This window comes from Nicotiana tomentosiformis, chromosome 8 (assembly GCF_000390325.3).
Source record: "Nicotiana tomentosiformis chromosome 8, ASM39032v3, whole genome shotgun sequence".
NCBI lineage: Eukaryota > Viridiplantae > Streptophyta > Magnoliopsida > Solanales > Solanaceae > Nicotiana > Nicotiana tomentosiformis.
In genome coordinates, this window is record NC_090819.1 from 63,637,405 (window position 1) to 63,649,596 (window position 12,192).

The 12,192-nt window shown below is 39.7% G+C and overlaps 1 non-coding gene across 1 annotated transcript; it reads left to right on the top strand.

The window, feature by feature from the left end:
* The first annotated feature begins 7,886 nt into the window (after nt 1-7,886).
* Nucleotides 7,887-7,993, top strand: LOC117273859 (small nucleolar RNA R71). Its single transcript, XR_004503880.1, has one exon. It is a non-coding gene; the product is annotated as a small nucleolar RNA R71 (small nucleolar RNA).
* The last annotated feature ends 4,199 nt before the right edge of the window (nt 7,994-12,192 follow it).

A 12,192-nucleotide genomic window follows, 5' to 3' on the forward strand; every position in this document is an offset into this window, starting at 1 on the left:
GAAATTCATGTTATCACATATGTTGGAGGATTTTTGCTAGTCACAGTCCTTACTTCAATATTACTATTGTGTTTCATATTCATTTATAATTTAATTCATGTTGATTTATTGGGCCGCTAGTAATTGTCAATATCGACTCCTCGTCACTACTTCTCCGGGATTAGGCTAGATACTTATTGGGTACACGTTAATTTACATACTCATGCTACACTTCTGCACTTATTGTGCAGGTATATATTTTTGGTGGTCATTTGGCAACAAAAGCACATCTATTGTGGGGACTATACGGTGAGCTGCATCCCATGTTACGATCCGCATCACACAGAGTCTCCTTCATATTCATTTATGCTATCCTGACTATTTTTCATTTCAAACAGATGTTGTATTGGTATTGTATTTCTTAGTAGTAGCTCATGTACTTGTAACACCGGATTTTGGGATATTCTAGTTGATGTTAATAGTTTTGCTTTAATATTGTCACCTTTTTATTTTATATCTTATTAATATTGTATGTATCCATGATTTCAAATGCATTAAATTCTTTATTTAATAAAACTTGTAATTTCAATAGTAATAAAATGAATAATTATTTAGATGGTTCATCGTTGGCTTGCCTAACGGAGACGTTAGGCACCATCATGGCCTATAATGGGTTTTGGGTCGTGACACCCAATCCTCATCATCAGTTCCACCATCAGCATCCTCATCGGCCTCCTCCTCAAGCTGATCTGCCTTGGGCTCTGAGTTCTCCGGTGCGTTCACATATTTATCCTCAGGCAATCTCTAATCCTCACCAATCCCAACCAAACGCTGGGCATGAGCATTGAGCGGTTAACACTCATGCAAGTTAGTACGCTCCTCTGGAGTAGCTTGTCGCCCCCAATATGTAACGACAAGTTGAGCATCCCATAAAAGAGGCCAGAAAATATCATCATGTGCATTACGCTCGGCACCGGTAAGCACAGTCATATCATTATCCTCCTTTTCCCAGATGCTCGTAATGTCAGTTCCTAGGAGTGGCGCCAGAATGATCATGTCAAACTACGGCTCCTCATACACTTCCTCCTTCCTCAGATACTGCATAAGTATATTTCCAAAGAATAATTTGTCTATCCTTATAATCCTTCTCGCCTACGCCATGTGATGGCGTTCAAACGGCCCACATTAATCTTTTGGCATGTCATCAAGAAATACAGCAAGCACACTCTCTCACACCCAATAAGAGTATCATGATTGCATGGAAAGAATCAAGCATTGATTAACTTCAACCAGATTTGGGCCTCCAGTTTCATCTTCTTCTTTGGAAACATTCTATGGCAGTAAGTCTTTTTATCTCGAACCTAGGCAGCCACAGAATTGATACAACACAAAGTGTGTCGAAGCTCTTGATAGGTAAGTCAGGCAATAAAGTTACCCAATGGTTCATGCAAAACATTCAACACTCCCAAGTAAGCACAGGGAGCAAATGAAAAGATATCTATCAACCTTCCCCGAATAGGCACTAACTTCTCTTCATCATCCGGATCCCATCCAGCATAGAACTCACAAACTAGGCTCACATTAATGTTCCCCTGGTTCTCGAAGACATAGCTCTATCCCAACTCGTGAATATACTTCCAAAACGTCGGATACTTAGATCACAACCAGCGCTCATCCACAGCTAAATATAGGTACATGTGCTTTGGCCTACAAATCCTCTACCATGGCTTAGCTGATGGGGGTATGCGTTTAAGCTTATATTCATGCTCGCTACTAGGCCTTGATCGTAAGGATGCCATGGACACAACCTCTTGCAACTCCCTCAGTATGACTACAAACCTCTCCGTCTTTTTGCCTTTTCGTTAGCGGTGCGGAAGATGTCTTGCCCTTAGTGGGGGCTATAGCTTTGCTCTTTCATTTTTCCGTTGGTGGTGCATTTGGCTTTGGACATACCATTTTTTTGTACCTGCAGAAGTGTATGTTAGTTAACTCGGAGGGCAATGAATCAATTCAAAAGTTTGTCTTACGACCCCACACTTAGAGTTTATCACATGGTTTTCAAGTGAACTGAGGCTACTCAAACTTCACCTCATGAAATTGTGCATGATTAGTCACAAGACAACTAGTTCATACGGGAAGACAATGTAGGTAACATACTTGAACCCTTCAACCTGCCTCTGTTGAGCCACCCCACACTTAAATTTCATGCTAGATAAGCTTAGAACTCACTAGTGTATCAATCCCGGAGACTCGGGCTCCAATTGGGATAAAAAGTGCCTTTGAGGCATTTTAACAAACACATAGTATGCACTAGATATGATGAAGCTTTCGTATGGGTGAGGTATTTCCTCACCCTCCCAAATCGTCTAGGGATTTGATTTTAAACACTCATTTGAGCAACAAGAATATCAATCCTATGGGGCTCATGGGGTTAGTACAAGCATGCACAATTTCACTTTTCAAGATATTCATAAAGTTTGCATGTTTCAATTCACCTCAACTAATCCTAAAGAGAAGAAAGATGGACAATCATAATTTAGATTTTGAAAGAGGGAGGAGTGATCTTTGCGATTGGGTATGTATGTGCGTGAGAGAAGTTGGGAGATTTTTTTGTTTGAGTGAAAGAGGGAAGAAAGGGGTCGGGCAGTGAGTATTTTGAACGGGGGTTTTGAGTTTTGAGAGGGAGTATTTAGGGGAGAGGGATTGGTCCTTTGTGTTTTAATTTTGTGTGTGTGTTTGTGTTTAAAATAAAAAGAAGAGGAAAAGGGATAAAATACTCACCAGGCGCCGCGAGGCTAGATGCAAGGCATAGCTCGCGCTAGACAAAGCGGCGCGAAGCCTAACGCGAAGGGGGGGGGGGCACGATGCCAGGAAAAACTCGTGCTGGAGTAGGAATTTGGGCGTGTGAAACCAGGCTTAGCACAAGAAAAAGCAGGCGCCTGGACGTGCGACGCTAGACCTATAGTGAGCTAGGACCCTCGCTTGGCAATCTCCGTGGCGATTTTGTGCTTTCTCACTTTATATTTGACTCCCACTCAATTGCTTTCAATTATAGCGCGCCCGTGCCTAATTAACTAACCTAAAATACCTCAAACCAACCCATTAGTCCCCCAAAATAAAAAATAATAAAATGAAAACTAAGCTAAACTACTCTAAGAATTGGGTTGGCTCCTAACCAACGCCTTAGTTAACGTCATGGAATGACCAATAAAACATCACCATGGGTTTCCTCCAATGAAGCGCATGATTTAACGTCGCGACACGATGCAGAATCTCGCCTAATCATTGGCGAGTAACACTTTCGACTTCAGACGATCAAAGTCAACTCTATAATAGTGCTTTACTCTTTGTCTGTTCACTAAGAACATTCTTTCGCCATCTACGATGCGTAGCTCAATTGCACCATGTGGAGTAACTCTTACTACCTCAAACCAGCCCAACCATCTCGATTTGAGCTTGCCTAGCAAGAGTCTCAACCTTGTGAATATGCTTATCATGCCAACTCCTGATCTATTTTTTACACAGCTTGGCATTCTCATACGCGTGCAAGCGAAACTCATCAAGATCGTTCAATTGCAACAACCATTTTTCACCCGCTAATTTTGCATCAAAGTTCAGCTTCTATATCACCCAATAAGCCTTGTGCTCAAGTTCCACTAGCAAATGGCATGCCTTCCCATAAATCAGCTTGAAGGAGAGGCTTCAATTGGAGTTTTGTAGGCATTCAGGTATGCCGATAGAGCATCATCAAGCTTGGCACCCCAATCTTTTCTACTTGCCCTAACTATCTTCTAAAGAATCTGCATTATCTCTCTATTGGACACCTCAACTTGCCCACTAGTCTGAGGATGGTAGGCGGTCACAACATTGTGTTTGACCTCGTATTTTGCTAAGAGATTATCTAACAGCTTGTTGCAGAAATGGGTGCCCCTGTCACTTATCACTACTCTCGGGGTGCCAAACCTTGTAAAGATATGCTTCTTCCCAAGGTCCACCACTACCTTGGAATCATTAGTAGGAAGAGCGATGGCTTCTACCCACTTCGACACATAGTCAACGGCCACCAAAATGTACTTGTACCCATTAGATGAGGGGAATAGGCCCATGAAGTCAATTTCCCACACATCAAAAGTTTTAACCTCCATAATACCATACAGTGGCATCTCATGCCTTTTTGTAATTGTTCCCATTCTCTGGCATCTATCATATTTCTTCACAAACTCATGAGAATATTTAAACAACTGAGGCCAATAGAAACCTAATTGCAATACCTTGGCTATTGTTTTGTCACCCGCATAGTGACCACAATAGGGAGACGCATGCCATTCACGTAAAATATTATTTATCTCAGACTCGGGAACACATTTTCTCATTAACTGATCGGCACAAGATTTGAACAGAAATGGCTCATACCACACATATGATCTCAGATCTCGCAAGAACATCTTTTTAGCATGAGGTTCAAGGTCAGGCGACATTTCTCCACTTTCCAGATAATTCACAAAATTTACATACCATGGCATCTCCCCACTAGTAATGGCCAATAATTTCTCATATGTGAATGTTTTCTTGATAACATCCCCCTCAGCTACATGATTCCGAGTTTCTAACCTGGACAAGTGATCAACCACTTAATTCTTTATTCCTTTACAGTCTCAAATATCCAAGTCAAATTCCTGCAAGAATAAAACCCAACTGATCAACCTTGGTTTAACATCTTTCTTTTCGAATGAATACCTGATGGCTAAATGGTCTCTGTAGACGATGACTTTGGTGCCAACCAAGTAAGCCCGAAATTTATCGAATGTCCAAATTACTAAAAGCAACTCTTTTTCTATCATATTATTATTTATTTGAGCAGGAGTAAGAGTCTTGCTGGCGTAGTAAATGGAGTGAAATACTTTGCTCCTCCTTTGGATCAATTCGGCCTCAATTTCACCATCACTGGCGTTATACATCAGCTCGAATGACTCGTTTCAGTCAGGATCCACTATGAATGGTGCACTCACTAACTTCTTTTTCTACTCCTCGAATGCCTTCGGACAAGCATCATCGAACTTAAACAACACATCCTTCTCTAATAACCTGCACACATAGGAGGACATTTATGAGAAATCCTTTATGAATCGGCAATAAAAACTTGCATGTCCCAAAAAACATCGAACTCATTTCAATAAAATTGGTGGTGGAAACTTTTCAATTGCTTCCACCTTATCCTTGTCAAATTCCAATCCAGTTTTAGACACCTTGTTCCCCTACACTATACCTTCACGTACCATAAAATGGTACCTTTCCCAATTCAGTACAAGATTAGTCTCCTCGCACCTAGCAAGACATTAGCAAGATTGGTCAATCATTCATCAAAAGAAGGACCAAATACAGAACAATCATCCATAAAGACCTCAACAAATTGTTCCACCATATCAGTGAAAATAGCCATCATACGCCTTTGAAAAGTTGTAGGTGCATTATATAACTCGAATGGCATTATCTTAAATGCATAAGTGCCATAAGGGAATGTAAAAGTGGGCTTTTTTTGATCTTCCGGGGCAATACCAATCTGATTATACCCCGAATAGCCATTGAAGAAATAATAGTATTCATGTCTGGCTAACCTGTCCAGTATTTGATCAATGAAGGGGAGGAGGAAGTGATATTTTTGGGTAGCATTATTCAACTTCTTGTAATATGTGCAACCAGTCACAATCCTAGTTAGGATCAATTTATTTTGTTCATTCAATACAACAGTCATACCCCTTTTTTTAGGTACACATTGGACAAGGCTTACCCACTTACTATCAGAGATAGAAAATATTACACCTGCATCGAGCCACTTAATCGCTTCTTTTCCTACCACCTATTTCATGATTGGATTTAGGCGGCATTGATGTTCCACATTAGGCTTGTGTCCCTCCTCCATGAGTATTTTGTGCATGCAGAATGCAGGGCTAATACCCTTTATGTCAGACATTGTCCAACCAATGGCATGCTTGTGCTCCCTTAGCACCCTCAACATTCTTTCTTCCTACAAGTTAGACAAATAAGAAGAAACAATCACATGTAAATTGTTAGAACTTCCCAAATATGCATAATGAAGTTGAGAGGGTAAGGATTTAAACTCTAGTTATGGGGCCTCCTCAACGGAGAGTTTTGGGGGCTGGCCGATTGGCCTATCCAGAGGCTCAAACTGGGATCTTTCTCTTATGTATTCACATGATACATCCAGAATTTGCATCATCTCCTCGACCTCTTCTTCAATTTCCACGTGATTGAATAACATCAATGCCTTTTCGTATGAATCTTCTTTAAATGCACTTATCAACACAGATGGTTCGTTTACCTCCACTACAGAAATCATGGCAAAGTCCTCGTAATGACGAGGAAACTGTATGGATCAATACACATTGAAGTCTGCTTCTTTATTATCCATCCTCATGATCATCTTACTTTCACGGACATTAATAATTGCATCTCCATTGGCCAAAAGAGCTCGTCCCAATATGAAATAAACTACCTCATCAACCTCATAGTCCAAGATGATAAAGTCTGCTGGGAAAATAAACTTTCTAGTCTGTAGCAACACATCCTCAATTACCCCTAGGGATAAACATAAGATCTATCAGCCAACTGTAGTATCATCATGGTAGGTTTCGGAGCTCCTAAACCTAATTGCTTGAACACTGACAACGACATGAGATTGATACTTTCACCCAAATCACATCGGGCTCTACCCACATCGATCTCACCAATCCCCAGGGATGGTAAAACTACCCAGATCCTTAAGCTTTTGTGGAAACTTGTGTTAAATCCTAGAAGTGCACTCCTTAGTAAGTGCGATGGTTTGAAACTTAGTTAACCTCATCTTATTTTCCACTATATCCTTAATGTATTTAGCATACTTTAGGACATCACGAAGCATCTCCACTAAAAGGGATTTTCAAATGTATTTGCTTCGGCATATCTCGAAATTTATGAAATATGTGGTCATCATTCTTCATTCTCGGTCTTTGAGGAAAAGGGGATGGTACCCTTTCTGCTACATGCTCAGGCTCAACTTTATTTTTCTCATCTACCTCTACAGGTTATGGCACTCTTTCATCTTCGAGCCCAGATGGCTTCTTTTTTTCTTAGGAACTTCAACCAATTCTCTCCTATTTCTCAACATCATTGCATTAACTTGAGGATTTTTCTCTATATCACTTGGGAAAGCTCTAGTAGGTCTAGTGTTTTGATTATTCTCCATATGCCTGAATTGCTTCTCTAGATTTTTGAACTCTGTACGCAACTATTGATTAACAACCATTATCTTCTGGTTATCGAGCAAGAGCTTTTTCATCATGTCAGTCAAACTTTCCTCTACTTGCTATGGGCGTTTAGGTGGTTGATTGTAATTACATTGAGGCATGTTATTTTGATTTCCACCCCAAGAGAAATTAGGATGGTTCCTCCAGTTTGGATTGTAGGTGTTACCATATTGAGCATTTTGATTTATCTACCCTCTAGCTTGTTGCCCCTACATAGTAGATTGACTTGGGGTTTGTGGACATTGATCACTCATGTGATCTTCCCCACAAAATTCACAATAGACTTGCATTTGTTGCACATGTTGTATCGGTTGCACTTGTGCTTGAGAGAGCTTTCCAACCTGATTAGCTAATTTGGCTACATCGAATCTCAATGTTGTGAATGCATCTACTTTGATCATACCACCTATCTTAGGCCTAATTGGTATACTTGATTCTCCTACCCCTTGCCAGTTCTGATCATTTGCAGTAAAGTTGTTCAACAAGGATTGGATTTCCCCATATGGTTTTTCCATGCACATACCTCCACAAGCAGAATCTATGTACATCTTTGAGGCTTCATCTAGACCTTCCACAAAAGTGTTCCCCAAGACATAATCTGTCTGGCCATGGTGTGGGAAAGCTCTCAGTAGTTTCTTGAATCTCTCCAAAGCTTGGCAAAGAGTTTCGCCTTCCTTTTGTTAGAATCCACAGATCTGGCTCCTTAGTGCTTTAGTCTTCCGAGAGGGAAAGAATTTGATCAAGAACTTCCTTTCTAGATCATCCTAGGTTCTGATTGAATTTGCAGACTCCTTTTGTAACCACTCCTTTACTTCCCCCAAAAGTGAAAAGGAAAATAATGTCAGTCTGACGTAATCAGAGGAGACATTTGGGAAATTGTAAGTATATATGATCTCCAGAAAATTCTGAATGTGCCTTTGTGGATCCTCATGTGGCAACCCCACATATTAACCCTGGGAGTGAATCAGTTGCACCATGTACTATTTTAGCTCGATGTGGCCGGTGATGGCCGATTTGACAATGGCATGTGTCATGTTTGCAAGGCTAGGATTTGCAGCTGCGATCACTAGTAGCTCTTGGTTATCTTCCATTCTTACAGGTTGTGAAAGTTCAACAATTACTTGTTGATTTTTTGATTTCCTCAACCAGTGTTCCTAATCTCGTTGCTTCTTCAGCTTTTTTGGTTTCTTTTGCTACATTATTGTTTTATTGGAAGAGTCTCTCAGGTTCGTTTCCAAACGGTTCAAGTTTTTCTTTACCTTCGTCTTTCTTCCCTGACATTCACTTCCGAGTACCTGAGAGAGATCAGGTAAATCAAAAAATTCAGAACTTGAACAAAAAACTTATAAGAAATTAACTCAACCAAGCAATCAATTGCTAAGTCCCCGGCAAGGGCGCCAAAAACTTATTGGTTCTCTAAGTACGTATAAGTATACATGACCGTCAAGTTATAAAGTCACTCGAGAGTCGGATGTCAAATCCACATAGACTTAGATTAGTTGTTAATTAGGCTAATTTAAATCAATTAACTGTCCAAAATAATCAAGAGTATTATTTTTCTATTAATATACTATTGTGAAAATTAAACAAGTAGTGACTAATTTATCAAGAATAAAAACATGTGTTGTTGGATTGTACTTAGAGGAGATTAAGATTCCAGGGTTGTGGTCGGTTTTTCAATCCTATTTAGTTCGTAAATTAAACTAGTTAATCTGAATTATCTATAGTTGCTAATTGACCGGATCGTTTGTATAAATAGTATGTTTCTACAATACTATTCATCTATCCACCATACATCAACCCTATATTCTTATGGTATAGAATTTGTCATGAACGAATATAATATGACATTCAACTAAGTGAAGACATTAGGTATATTCCTATCCTGACCGTTAAAACTTTTCCCGACCTACGGGTTTATAAACAAGCTTTTTTTAATTCTACTCTAATCTAAACATGTCTTTCCCAAGCATAGCATAGATAGTGGGGTGAATCGGTAGCTATAATAATTCACAAGTTAAAATTAGAATTAAAGAAATAACTACAAGATGGTAATCAGAATTTACGAAGATGTAATTAATAAACGTCAATAATCATATCAACCACAACCCTAGAAACTAGAGTGCTTAGTCACTTATGTTCGTACTAACTATTATCCAAGTATTTTGCATAAATAAATTATAAATAAAGCATGAAGGGATGAATAACTCTATGATTTTCCACTCCAAAGTCGTTCCACAATGTGTTTTTGCCTCCAAATAATGTCCACCTCTTTACTAAACTCGTTTAGGAAGTATTTATATGCTAGGGTCAGGGTCTCCAAGTTCAAAACCGGGTAGGAGAACTTTTAAGTTGCGAACTTAGGGTCATCGGGCACCTGGCCTCAGGGGGCCAGACTTAATGTGCACCTGGAGCCTCGCGAGGCCAGGCTTAACGTGAGATGTGACTGGCTTTAAGCCAAGCGTCGCCTGACATATCTACTTTGTGTTTTCGTGCTCTTTTCTTGTATTTTCATCACCCTGTTGTGCAACTTTCACTCATCTTCATCTTCCAATAATCCTACACATAAACAACGTAATTAATCTCAAATATCACACAATTAGTCACTAAAGTAGCAAAACGTAAGGCGAGTAATGTACTAAAAATTATTAAATTATGGCTAAACATCATAACCCTTTTTAGAAATTAGACGTACGTGAGGAAGGTAATCAAAAAAGAAAGAAAATGGGTTCTTCTTTCTTTTATCACTTAGGAGCCGTATGAAATAAATGTTTCATGCACGGTTTTGAATGAGAGAAAGAAGTGAGGAATCCTTTTTCAACTTTGACTCTCCCACTCCAGTTGTTGCTTTTCTTTCTATTACTTCGAAAATAGCTGCTTCAGCTTTAACCAGTCAAATTTTTGATATTTCTTTTTATTTCTCATCAAACAAATGGCATCTTATTCTGGAAATCGTAGCTATTCTTAGCATGACATTGGAAAATCTCAATTCTATTACTCAAATAAGCATGAGATGTATGCACTCTCTCTCTCTCTCTCTATCTATCTATCTATATATATCTATATATATATATATATATATATATATATATATATATATATATATATATGTGACTCTTGCTACCCTACTATATAAAGATAGTACTATATAAAGATAGTAGGTTAGGATTGTACCCATTTTCTCATTCTCCAAAATACTCCTGCAAGCAAATTACCAACTCTTTTAATACTCCTTGACTGCTTCCACATTGGATTTTCATGCCTCTTTCTCCGAAAAAACTGTGAACTCGTCTCCATTTCATTTGCCAACGAGATCTTTCTCTCTGTTTCTCTCTCAGGTTAACTACAAAATCGTGTAGCTCCTTTGTCATTGTGTTTTTTTATTTTTTTTGTCTCTGAATTGTGCTAGTGACGCTGAATCCAACCAGACTTCTAAACTCACCTTGTTTTCAATCGAAGAAGTTTTATTCATCATTTTTTCCAATCGCAAAGGACATTGAGAATTTAAAAAAATAATTCCCAGAACATCTTTTAATGATTCTCCTGCAATCTTTACTCCCGTTTCTGGAGAAAAAAAATTACACCAACAATCATGATGTGTTTTTTATTTTTAACTCAGAAAATTTGTTTTAAATCTTTATCAATGATAGTTGTTGTGAACTGAAGTTTTTGTTGAATGATGGAGTGAACAGTGCCGACGGGTTCAGGATTGGGACCCCCGTGTCCAGCCCTTAAAGCCAATCCTTTTCCCAAAGTTAAGGATCCATATTGCCGACTTCCCTTGCCTATATTGTTCTATCGATCAGAGGCTGTTCACCTTGAAAACCTGATGTGCTTATGAGTACGACCAGGCGTGGACAACACTCGGTCCTTCGAATTTTCAAGGGTTGCCGAGGATGCACTAGACACCATGCAACGTGTGGTGCTCTTCCAGCCGCTAGACCCTACCTCCTATCGAGTCGTTTCTAGGGTCGCCAGGCTTTTAAATAGAAAAGATAACTCTTCCCAGTTCCCCGCCGATATTTTTGGAGTTCCTAATATTATCGTCAACTTCCACGTTCCAGTTCAAGAATTTTAACCCGATTCCCTTTCGGAGTACGTGCAAAATACATAATCTGTTGGGGTTCCTCGACCCTTAGGATCGACTAACCCATGTGCAAGTGCCTTTCATATGGAACTTTTTCCCTCTCCGGCCTTCAAAATTCTCATTTGAGTATTTGCTACTATCACTAAAATCTGCACCTACGGCCGCCTCCCCCAGGCTCATGCCTAAGAGTTTGCATTGACCACTGTGTTCTCCTGCTCATCGGGGCCTAGAACTTGCCCTGACTTCAAGGTGTAGGTCACGCGCCTAAGCTCCATATATTTTAGGGGCTAGTTGGTTCGGTAGGTGAGTTGTTACACACTCTTTTTCGGATTTCTATTTCCATGACCACCATCCCACTATTTTAATCGACCAACGCCCTTTTGGGATCTAGATTAGTGCACAGTTTGGCCCCATAATCCAGCTTCTGGTTCATCCCGCACCACCAGTTCTACTTACCAAAAATGGCCCACTTAAAGCTCTCTGTGGCGCGGCTCAACAAAATAGTAACACCATCCTACATCGAGGGTGTTGCGTCCCCGATGCCTCTTATCCTGAGGGAAACTTTGGAGGGAACCAACTTCTAGATGCTTCGATTAGTCTTTCACCTCTATAGAATTCAGACAAACGATTTGCACGTCGGTATCGTTGCCACCACCAGAGTTTCCTCTGGCTTCGCCGTGTCTTGAAGATTGGGGCAGAGGGAAAGGTGGACTAATTGGAGATAAAACTATAGTGGGTCTAGTTATATGATTGGGAAAGACAAAAGTACCCATTTATTAATGTGTTTGTAATGCATTATTAAGAATATTTTGGAGAATAGAA